The 12767-nt window shown below is 36.4% G+C and overlaps 1 protein-coding gene across 2 annotated transcripts in view; it reads right to left on the bottom strand.

Annotated features, from left to right (window-relative positions):
• Positions 1–210: 210 nt before the first annotated feature.
• LOC124160613 (chondroitin sulfate N-acetylgalactosaminyltransferase 2-like) overlaps positions 211–12767 on the bottom strand; it is a 321481-nt gene continuing 308924 nt past the window's right edge. For both annotated transcript variants that reach the window (XM_046536509.1, XM_046536510.1), the window contains one exon: positions 211–1542. The gene's annotated coding sequence lies outside the window, so the exon portion shown is untranslated. The remainder of the gene's footprint in view (positions 1543–12767) is intronic.

The raw sequence follows: 12767 nt of genomic DNA, 5'->3' as shown, positions 1-12767 counted from the left end.
TGTAAAATCATAAATAGGAGTGATGCAATTTGTCCTAAATTCCGTTTTAAAACTGGTTTTTAAGTTACTGTGTTTCGTAAATTTATTTCAACAAGATGTGTATATGAACATAATTAAGCATAAAATTGTCTTGTCAGCAAAAACAATTAAAATAAATTTAACCAGACAGTTTTTGTCTTTGTTTTTTTTTCACAAAAGCAAGCGAAGATATTCTTTGTATCCACACTACCTTTATTTCATAATGGACTCGCAGCATATCATAATATATGTCCCATAATATCATTCTCATTCAATACTCCTTAAAATAAAAACATCTTTCAGCTTGCAGTCTTCCACAGGGATGACACGTTGAAGTCAACAAAACACAATAAGTAATCTCTTGTGCAATATACATGGCGCGAACAATTTTCACATTATCCATTCTTGAGGCACACGCTGATACAGTCCGTACTGTTTTATGTTATTTCCATCCCTTTGCAAACGAAAATTTATATCCAACATGACAGGAATCAACTTTCATGAGCAAAGAACGATTTCAAAATACCAGTTTCTTGAACTCCAAAACCTTGTGCGCACAGTGCATTAGTCTCAATAAGTTTCACAGAAAATATTCGTCTCATAGAATCACCAACACAAGTATAATATGCTCTTATCACTTCGGCTTAAATTTATTTCCTTGAATGGAGAAATACCTTTCATTTCCCAGTAGGCAATGAGATAAGGAATGCAAAGGGTCCTATGTTAATCATAAATTCAATTTGAATATTTCAAAAATTAATGTGAATTATGGGGACATGCCCCCAAAAAATTCAAAACCAAATCTAGTTGGATGATAGTAACCCTGACAGAATAATTGATACACTAAAAGTTTTTTCCGAAACAAGGATGAAAGAAGTTAACATCAGGAATAAATAGTGGGCAGTGATAAGTTACTCAGAATATAACACCCTTTAAAATCACAGTTCATCCGTATCCACCAATCTTAAACGAATGGATGTCAAAACTTTAGCTGTAACTTTGGCGGCGAGGAAATTACATAATTTGAAAGGTGGAACGTATCGCTATTAATGATTAGTTAATTACATTTTATGAAGCTAGCTACACCCATTATCTCGTAAGCTACGTCTTATGCATCAGATGTGTTGTTTAGTTTCCACACTCACACACCTAATAATTTAACAATGTCCATAGTAGGCTGGTGATATGTAATCACATTTCAAAAATTTAACAGGGCACAAGCTACTCAATTGATAATTAGTCAACACTATTTGTTCAAAGTCCACTTTTTTCATAGCTCTACCTGAAATGAATTATAAAACTTTGATTCGATATGGTTTCACATTTTGTTAAAAGGAATTTCTCACCGTTGTCTATTTTGATAACTTCAGAGATCCCACGTTCACTGAATGAAGCACACTGGTGACCGCTAGTCATTAAAACGAACATAAAGGTGCCCACGGTTGAATAGGGAGCACTCATCTATCTTCAATGCAGATTTCTTGGTTCAGATGTTTTACTTTGACCTCAGGTCAGCTCTTCATCCTGGAAAGGAGGAAAATTTTGTTTGTCATCAATTACCTCATTACACAGGTAAAGTTATATTAAAGATATCACTTAAAATATACTGTGAAAACTCTAAAACAGGAATAAAAATAATTCACCCTATAACATTCCAAGGTTAAATAAAATCTATCGAATAATTATTTTTTTAAATAATTTTTAATGTGAAACAAAATTATCATTGATTTTAATTCGTAATCAAGAGATCAAAACTTTTGTCCAACAAGTGACGTAGGTGTTATCAGGCTCTGATCTTGTTATTTACTTTCAAGAAATGAATTAGAGATATTAAAAAAATTCCATGTTCAAAAATATGGTACTAATTACCCATCAATAAGAACTGTTAACAAACTGTAATAAAGTTTTCATGAAATTCAGTGTGTAATATGAGAAATAAAAATTATTGAAAAAGTGAGACAGGTGGTAATAGACACTTATCTCCATACACTTTTTCAGGAAATGATATGAAACCTAGCAAAAAATTTCTAGTTCGACAATATAGACAAAGCAATATGTGAAATACCATAATCAATCATTATATATGTAAACAACAATCTATAAAAAAACAAATCTGGGTGCTCAAGGATATAAATAAAAAAACAAAATACGGAGAATAATTTGGCTCCTGATTCTATCTCTGAAGACGATAGCAGACTCAGCCTAAGAAACGCTTGGACCAACAGCCAGAACCACACCCGGTGAGAAAATTATTCCTTCAGACCATGATTAGTAATAAGTATATTAATAATTATACAATCATAACATTTTTCACATCCTTTCCATTCATTCTTTATCCCCTTATGGTTGGTTGACTATTATAAAATACATATAAAATAAAATAAAATTCATCCCCAATCACACTTACCGAATCATAATGTATTTATAATATTATTTATGTATTGTAATTTAGTAAGTGTGATGTAGGATGAGTCCTAATACCTGAAGTTTATAGTAACAACCATTTCCCCTTATCCAAATACTTTCAGGAAATTATTTGAAAACTTGCACAAATTTTTTGGCTCAAAAATATTTTTAAATTTAAATTAGATTCATTAATTTTTTATGAATAAAAAAACATTTACCGTTATTCGCATTTCTTAACGTATGTATATTTCGGCACTATGACGTGTTCTAACCAATGAAGCATACGCGGGATTTAAAAATTAACCAACCAAAGTAAGCAGTACAACATGTAATGCAACTTTTTGTGCGGTACAGATTTCCTGAGAGAACCAGACAAAATAATATAACCAACTACAATGATATTTAGCAAGTGTGATGTGGGATGAATTTTATAGCCTGAAATGGAATGGTTACAACCATTTCTCCCGGAGATCGTGTTTCGGTGTTTTTTGCAAAATAGGAGAAGGAGTTGTGAGGGAAAATAAAAACATCAAGCTGTTCCCCTCGAGGACGGTACTTTTACTCTCCGCCCTGTCCCCAGCCCCTCTAAATGTTTCTTCTCGTGCCATATTTTTTCCGGCCCTTTTAAGGACCTTTTCCCTTCGCCCTGCAGGGTGTCTGATTTATGGCACAACCCAACACACCACTACAACCCCATTCTCCGCCCCACTCACAGCGACCGAGTTCGTCCCCTCAAGAGCGTGCAAACCACGAATTTCTCAGGCTGGTAATAGACGATGACCCCCCTTTACACAATTGTCTTATTACCATTGACGTCACGGCAAAATTAACAGTAACGGAACGCACTTTCCTTAACTTATAGAAGTGAAATATTACTCTGCGTGTTTTTTTACAAGTTATTATTTATATCTCTTTTTGTTTTTGTGACGAATGTATACATTGGAATTTAATAGGCATCAAAATTGATAAAATATTTAATTGATTATTATGTCTTTTTTAACCAGTACCGAAACTGCGTTCCGCCGCGTTCCGCCGCGTTCCTGCACCATGGCACCACTGTTTACTACAAATGACGAGGAGTATTTTTTTAAAGAAGTCTTCCTTGTAATATATATAATACTTAAGTTTGTTATAGTTTAAGGGAACTATGAAAACAATGCGTGACAAAATGTTTATTTGCGCTGTCACTGTACGGAAAAGAGTTTTACGGATTACGGATAATGGACAGTTTGATACGGGCGGGGTAGAGTCCTCGTCTGCCAAACAAATGGCCACATGCTCGAGTCCCGCTTTGGTATGTTGCCCCTATCCAGGACATGGTTGTTCGTGCACGTTTAATAGTTAAACGTGTTAAACAATCCCGAAGTAAAACATCAAATGTACTGTTTTCGGTGGTATGGGGATAAATAAAAAAGCGGACTGGAACAGACTAGAAAAAAGCCGTGCCGGTGACTGCTGTTGAAGTTAAAATGGGCACTCAGGGTCAAACAACAGGACTGCACCGAAAAATGAGAGAATAAAGAGAACTGTGGGACACTGGGGATAGCTCCTGTTATAAGGCAATTAGGTGAGGGTTACAATGGAAAAAAATGAAGTAATAGTCGCCTTAAGAAGAGGTAAGAAGAAACATTAAAAAGGACAAGAACATCAAGGAGCTAAAGGAAATATCTTATGAAAAGGAAAAATGGAGGGTTGCAATATACCAATATTTGATTTTCAGAGGTATGAAGGAATGAAGAGTTTTGTAACCCTAATTGTTTTTTCGCTGAAAAGGATAAGAATAAAAAATTGAACACCTGAGAAGGTTGAGCGATACATATTTCAACTCTTCATGTTGCTGCAATTGCACTCGAAGTAATAACTTGTAATACTAATATAATTTGGTAGTGGATAGAAGATTCTTCGCTTTTTACCTGCCATAGACTTTTCAAAGTATGTAAGAAAACATCAGCAGTTCACTAGACTTATAAGATCGCCTCGAAACCCATTATAACAGTAAAGTATTAGCGATCAAATCAATGATAACATAAAGCTGTTTATGTAAGATTTTACACTTTCCCGGCGAACAACATGTGTAAACTCTTCTCGGGATACCGCGCGGGTAAGATTATGTAAGAGCGCCGACGTTTCAGGTACCGACAAAATTTCTAGGGTTTTGAGGAGTTATAACATCAAAACCATCCATTGACCTATGCCAAGTTTAAGAGATCTCCTCGTTTGTGTAAAAGATCCGATTGGCCTTATGACTCCTGGGTTTATAAAATCCCATGTCAATGTGGTAATATCTACGTAGGGGAGACTGGGCGAACAATATCTACTCGTCTCAAAGAGCATCAAAGGCATTTCCGACTTGGTCAACCGGAAAAATCAGCCATAGTCGAGCATAGCCTGGACGAGGACCATAAAATAAGGTGGGATGAGTTTTATGGCGTTTAATTCAATTCTTGTATCGTTTAACTAAAGAGGGTATTGAAATAAGACTTGAGAATAAAAACGTCAACAGAGACACCGGATATTCGATCAGCAGTTCTTGGAATAGAATTCTAAAAAGAATTTTGCTTGCCAGAGCTAAGTCTACGCTGGTCCACGGTAACATGCTTATTGAACCTAACGTCTTGCTGAGTATTGTGTAGATGTTAATGAAGATATCTACCAAAGTCAAAGTGGCTTGTGGTGACAGACATGCAATGTTACTAGGCAATGTTTTCCTTGACTCATACTATGATAGTGACGCCAACGTCTCTAATCTAAAGCCTGAACTTAGAATGCTAGCATGTTTGCTATGGATAATATTCAAGGAAATAATAAATAGCCGCGGACTAGACAGCGGCATATCTTTATAAAGACACGGAAAGTTTGACGGCTGATGAACTTACACGCTCATAGAGGCGTCTTGTTGAATATTGTGTGGATTTACGTGCAGATATTTTCCCTAAGTCAATGTGGTTCATGGTACCAGGGGTGCAGGTAGGAATCAAGGCTGGCGGGTTTAGGTGCAACTAATACCTGGGTGTGTGGGGGTATGGAATACCCACCAGGATAAGCGGTAGGTGCAAGATTAATAAATTGCTGCGGAATTTTGAGATAAATGGTTCAAAATGGTTAGTTTTACGGCTTTCTGAGGGATATTTCGTTAATCCAATTAAGTAAAATGGATTAAAATTTCTCTGAGCTCTGGGGGGGAGGGTTTATCCCCCAAAACCCCCCCTCGCTGCGCCACTGATGATGTCAGGCATACTATGTCCAAACACAATGTTTATCTCGAGATATGCTAAATTTGTGCCAAAATCAGAACTCTAGAACTTAGAATTCTAGGGTGGTCACTATGGATACCATATAATTTAAGGCAAAAACCGCGGACTTTGCAGCGGCATACACCGTCGGTAGGTCCTTCACCGAGTCACGGAAAGTTTGAAGTCTGATAGCCAAACACGCTTATTGAGGCGTCTTGCTGAGTATCGCGTAGATGTAGATGCAGATTTCTTCTGCCATCCCGTCCCCTCCAATTTATCAGTCTTCCTTCCTCTCCGAGAAGGGGAAAGAGAAGAAAGAAAATGAAGTGCCAGAGGGCTTGCATTTATCAAGTTCATAAGTTTGCGCTCCTTCCTTCATTCCCCTTGAACACCACATATACCCTCCAGAACCCCCATATCTCTTTCCCGACAGCACTTACCCTATAGCTAATGATAAAAAATAATAATAAAACATGGCTAAGGGGAAAAAACGAAACAGGTTGCTCTGTTTGTTTTTTTTTAAAGTTAACAAGTTTTGTGAGGGTTTACTCCCAGTTTCTCTGTCTCCTGTTTTTTTTTCGTATTCTCAATCCAAACTTTGGGCAAATTACTCTTTTCCCTCTCATTTTACTCCGTGAAGGATTGCCTTTAATTAGCTTCTTTGAATACTTCTCTTCGAGTTTTTTTCCTACACATATTAATTTATTTATTTCTCGATTTCTCATACCGAAGTGGATGAAAAAAACATTTGAGCCGCGTTCGCGTGGAAAGGTATATTAAGGGTGATCCAGAATTCTTCAGCAGAAAAACCGTGGAAATGTAATTCATTTGGATTTATAATCTACAATTTCTCGTTAACATTTAAATTGCCTTCTTTCCCTTGCAGAACATGTACATGATATATAAAAAGGTGGCATTTCATAAAAGGCCAGGAAGCAACGATAAGGTGCCTGCCGCTGCTACGCAATATTTTTGTTTCTAATTTAACTTCATGCAGTAGCAGATATGCTGGTTTGTAGGATGCCGGCTGAAAATATGTAAGGAACTCCAATCCGCAAGGAATTTGTGGTGAAGGTTGAATTCTGTTTGGATACGAAATACATATGCCTTAGCTAATTTAATCTTAATGGATATTTGGGAGATTTATGTATGCTGTATCAGGAAACAGCCAAAATATTCTTTGTGTAATAATAATAGTGTTTTAATTTATATAATTTATATAAATTAAATCTCTTTTTCGGATCATCCATGTCATCAAATTTTCATTAGGTATCAATTGCCATATCTTTACTTAAATCTTCGTCCAGAGGAGGAGTCGGACCTACTGCATATTAATTTTGCATTAAAAAATCAAGATTTTAAAGGTCGCAAGAGCTTTTATAATAATAGGAAAGATGCTTATCAAGTCAAAAATATAAAAATCGTTGTGACAAAAAAGGTGACCTTAAGATTGTCATGACGTAGAAATCATAAACAATAAAATTCACCATACCACCTTTTGAGTTTATGATAATAAATACTATAATTGAGTCAAAATAACGTTTGTTATATGAATATGGTCGGTTCATACAGCTTCGGAAAGCCGTTTCAAAATTTTAGCATTGAATTTTCCACAATTTGTGGCCAGAGGACATCATAAAATCAACTTCTTAGTTTTATTCAAAGTATTTGTTTCGAATATCTCATTAACTGTCAAACTCCCATCAGGTACTTGATATTATTGATAAAGTTTAGTAACTCTTTTAAGGTATTCATCAAAGTGTACTGACACGAGTGTAGTTTTTTTCTGCGTCGTTCCTTTGAGCGCGTGCTAATCCCAACGTCTATAAATGAAGCAGTTACTGAATTCTAATTATCTACGTCCTCAAAAAAAATCAAAACATAACGTAACTGCCATTAGCTCCGACACCAACAATATTCCGTCGACTCCACCCGGTGTAGTTCGTCACAATCGCATTATGTTTTCGGCACTGCAGTTAGCATCCACTCTTGCCGCGGGTGACAAGACATTCAAAGGGAACTCCCCTCATTAATGTGGAGTCTACCTTAGCAGCAAGCGCCCTTAATTAGCGCATGGCTCTGAATGGTCATCGATCACGAAACACATTCCTTTCCGCACTCCCACGGGGAGAACTGTCATAATTGAAAAGGGTAATATATATCCGTAGAATGTTTCCATTCCCTCGAGATTCATTTCCTGATAGGCCTCTCTCGTGGGTGGGGTGGATATTAGCGCAAGCACGAATGCTCACGATCGACGGTGTGAGTCCATAAATAAAAAAAACTACCCAGTTCCAAATATATGCACAGAGGGAGTAACAAAACTACAATCGCCACCCTTCATTGTGTTCTATTTTTAATCCGTTACACGCGCGCGAATTACAATACGGTACCGGGGAGGTGGCTTGCGGATTATGCGAGCTACCGTATTTATGCCCATGGATGAATGCTTGACGACATGGCAGTGCCGGTTCGTGAAAGCCGCCGGATGTTGGAACCGAACGGCTAGGGGAAGGAAAAAGAAGGAACTATAGGAATTGAATAAAAAATATATAAATTTACTCCTCTTGGTCAGTGTGGCGCACATAGAGAGTCGTGTCCTATGGGTATTCGACCTTTTTCCCCTCTCAAAAAAGGTCACCGTATAATTTACATGCTTTAGAAAACACATTCGCTTTAAAAATTTAAAAGTATTACAAAAATCCCGTAATTAGACATATTTTGGGGATCAAGAGCGGTACTTTAGAGTAGTCAGTTTTCTTTTAAGAACTAAAAATCATCTAAAATTTTGACCAAACTAAAAGGCCAAGGAGAATGCCAATGAACTTATTTTTAAGAATTTAAGTATGTACACGATTTAGAACTTGTTGTTATATTGCTGTTATTTTTTATAAATTTCTTGAGCTATTTGTCACCATTGTACTGGATGTTGTTCAAACGTTATAGATTTATACTCGTATTTTTTTCGTGTGCATGCATGATCGTGTAAGCTAGTCAGAACAATTGATACATTTTTGAGTCACACTAATACCCCAGATACGCTATTCTTAGGTGGTGTAGGATACGTTGCTATACGCAATGCGGTTTACTCATGTAAGAATGACATTAAGAGTGTGACTCATAAACGTGACTATAGGCAAATTCAAGTGCAGCTTATATTGAACAGACATGAAACACAATATACTTCTTCCTTTTCCTTCCAGGATTAGGCTACTAAGCCTGTTCCAGATCCACATGACCATCTTTTTCTTGGTCTTCCTATACTTCTCTAGCTAAATGGTTGCCCAGGTTGAGTTAGGACCCAACTCTGAGGAAGGTGGTAATACGCCACCGAAAATTTAGTACTTACTGTGACTTGTTTTTTAAATCTTTTTTGTGAACTGTGATTCTGCCCAACCTGTGGTTTTTTATGTTATTTACCTCGTCGAGGAACATTTCGAAGTGTAAATATATATATTTTCACTTTGGATGATATTAATGATTTAAAACGTCTAAATATGCTGAGAGACATTCATCATTATCGCAGTCAAAATATGCATGAAAATCATCGTAATCAATCTTGTTATCATGACAAAGAATCATATGTTAAGAAGAGCTGTCGCTTGGTGGAGCTAAGGTACCCTGTAGTGTGGGGAAAAGGAATATCGCGTGCTTCTATTAATATCATTTTCGGATTAATTCTCTCTCCAACGGGAAGTACCTCTCCCGTCACCATTGATTCCGGGCAACTTTTAATGAGCTTGGGGACGCCTAGTTTTCCTCTGTCGTTTCATTCTTTAACCCAAAAGGTAAACCGGGGTAAAGCTTTATGGAGGGAGAGAAAGAATAGGTTAGGATGGTAAATAATACGGAACCTCGATATGATTGCCGTCGTTCCTCGCGATAAGAGAGCGTGTGGATACACATATATCCTTCCCTTGTGTCTCGAATTACGAGAGGATACCTGCAGTTCCTGGCTATAGTCATAAGTGTGTCATTTGTTCGCGTATCTGATCTCATGTTCCCCATCCTCCTTATACTTTTCCCCGATCCTCTACCGACTTCTCTCCGCGCGGCGCGCTGCATGTGGGATCAAACTTCTCCGCCCACGATACGAGTGCGAGCGCACCTTTTGTATTGTTCGCTCCGTCGGAAGGCCTATTTATGCTCCACGGTTTCATTCAGAGGGTGCCTCCGTCGACGACGGGCACGAAGTAAAATTAGTCTCTCTCCAAATTGGCCCCGCAGCGAGTTCTCAGATATCATTTCAATATGAGACAACCCACCTCATTCAATGGAAAATCCGGATGGGTTTATAATTTCTTCTCTTCCATCCTGAATGTGCCTCTTCGCCGTGAAGAACTCACGCTAATTTGGTGCGAAACTTTAGAAATCGATGGATTATAGTCTTAAGTAGGGCTCTTTCTATTTTGCGAAAAAAATTTCTTGGATTCATATCATTTCTGCATTTTATATAGATGATTTTTTTAGTACTGGCATAACTTAAATTTTTTCATATGCGATTCTGGATTTTTTCGGACCTTACTGCAACCTTAAAACAGCAAGTTATAATGAAATCACAAAAATGTACACTCACGAAAATTAAGGAGCCCTGATTATCAGGAAAAGAGAAAGAAAAAGCAAAACTAAATATATTTTGTAAATTAGAATATAAAATTAGTAATTTCTTCTAAAATTGAAATATTATAATTTCTTTAAATTATCAATGCTATGGGAGAAGCATGAATAAATCGATAAATATAAATTGGCCATGATGATTTGTCCCATTTAGTTCACACAACTAATTGACAGGATAGTAGTACAAATAACTACTAAATGTATAACTCACATATTCTAGAGGAAGTGGCAATCGGTAAAATATGTTGGACATACTAAAAACATGACAATCATAGGTGTAAGATGTAAAGTGTATGTGTAGGTAGTGTATTGCTAGTTGAACGAAAATCATTTATAAAGAAGTTCATTATAAAATAATTATGTTAATATCCATATCCCGCAGATACTGTTGTAATTCATGTAATTTATCCATTTTCTACTGAAAATGCAGCTGAAAATTTATCACAATAAATCATTCCATCCTAGATATCCTAATCCTACCTATAGACACTAAAATACCGCATTACGGTTTTAGTGTTAATTTCCGAAGGAATCACACTAATTTGACATGCAAACCCATTTAATGTACCTGGTTGCGCATTAAAAATAAAGGTTTTTGTATATGAATTACCTGTTCCTTATTTAAACATAAACAAAATATAAACATAAACGATATTATTCTTCAATTCTATACGTGTGCTTCTCTATGAATGCTGATTCATATATTCTGTTATGATAAATTTGCAATGCTATCAAATTATCACATTATCATAATTGCCTTTCATTACTTGGAATAAATCTAGATTGTTAAATGTCTGATATAAATAGAAGAAAGTCTACCTGCGATAGCTCTACTTCTTAATATGAAGTAGATAATACGAACGATAATGTGTTTATAAACGCTAAATTATCATCTATTCGGCAATAGTAAAATTGTGTTACTCCCTGTGGGTGGGAGATTTTCAAAATACGCATCGTTTTGATGAAAAATCAATATTTTTTTTGGAGACGGTAAAATAATAGGCCAAAGTACACGTGAAAACTGTCAGAGATAATAGAAAAATCCGACAAAGAAACTCCAGGTAATGAAATAAAAAATTATAAACGTTTTAAATAAATTACACCATGCTAAAATACGAGCGTGGGGTGAGGAAAATAACTATAGAAAATCCGTGACGTGAAAACAGGAAGGGCTCAGTAAAGCCTGAGATTCGCAAGTTTAATCAACGCTCTCTTACATTTTAAAATGAAAAAATAAAGCTTTCGACCATAACCGGTGCTGAAATTTATTTTTAAGCTGGAACGTTGACGCAGTGAAAGCACGCCAAAGAGGGGTTGAAAATTTAATTTCTGCTTGGGACGACCCGACGGTAGCTTGGCAAAAATTGCCAAATCACGGCAGAACGATTCGATCAGCATTTGGTATTGGTGACCAATAATGCGCATAGAAAAAATACCAAAGCAGAGAAATTAGCAAAATATTACATTTATCACCTTATCCTGTGAGAGAGAGCGAAAATTCAAGTGAATTTCAGGACCAAAAAAAAGAACTTGATTCACGACTCAGGGGACCGCCCAAGCAGGAACTCATCCATTGAAAAATGGCCGTCATGGCTATTGAAGCGAGGTGCGAGTTGGAGCGCATTCTACCGGGACCCGAACGAAACGAGAAAACAAACGACGGAGGATGCGCGTAAAATTCTCCTATTATATATGAAGTACGTGGATCAAATTTAGAGCATATCACGATTTATTTTACGGTTTATCGGGTCCGCCTTAATAGCTGGCGGCGGCGAAATGAATAGGGGTACCGCAGATTTGCACTCATGGGAAAGGCAGAGGAAATAAACTCGGCATCAATATATATCATGAGGTTTGATAATGGCTTAAACCCAAGTGCTGAAATGTGCATTGCAAGTTATTGCTACATTATATCATAATTTATCCTGAGAAATAGTTTCTGGAATATTCTCATGTGCAATGAAAACTCACGTGAAATCAAATTTACTTGAAATATTCTTTCTCAAAAGTGAGGAACCTAAATATTACCCAAGTAAAGAATTCTTGTTGAGCCACAAATTTATAGAAACAGAAAAATTATCGGTGTTGACAACCGTAGTTTTTAAATGGAAAGGCAATGGATGCCTCATGGGGTACTCACAGGAATTCTTGAATGTACAATGTTACCATGAGTTAAATGTACTAATTATTCTCGATTAATGGAAAGTAAAGACAACGCTAATACTTATTAAAAATAAAAGTATTGTCTTGAATAAATGTCGTCGTCATGTCGTCATGTAACAAAAGTTTGTAATTCATCAATTAGATTAAATCAGTTAAATAAGATTTTGAATAAGAATATTTCCGAAGAATTAATTTTTTCACGACGAGTTTCGCCCAAAATCAATTTAGTGGAAATAGTGCGATTTTTTAACGTAAGAACTATTCATAACTTCGCCACATCGCGCCTCATATGATTCAAAATCTTCATTAAATAGCTCAATGGAAATATGT

This window comes from Ischnura elegans, chromosome 6 (assembly GCF_921293095.1).
Source record: "Ischnura elegans chromosome 6, ioIscEleg1.1, whole genome shotgun sequence".
Lineage (NCBI taxonomy): Eukaryota > Metazoa > Arthropoda > Insecta > Odonata > Coenagrionidae > Ischnura > Ischnura elegans.
Note: the sequence above shows the minus strand (reverse complement) of the source record. Positions and strands in the feature narration are given on the sequence as shown.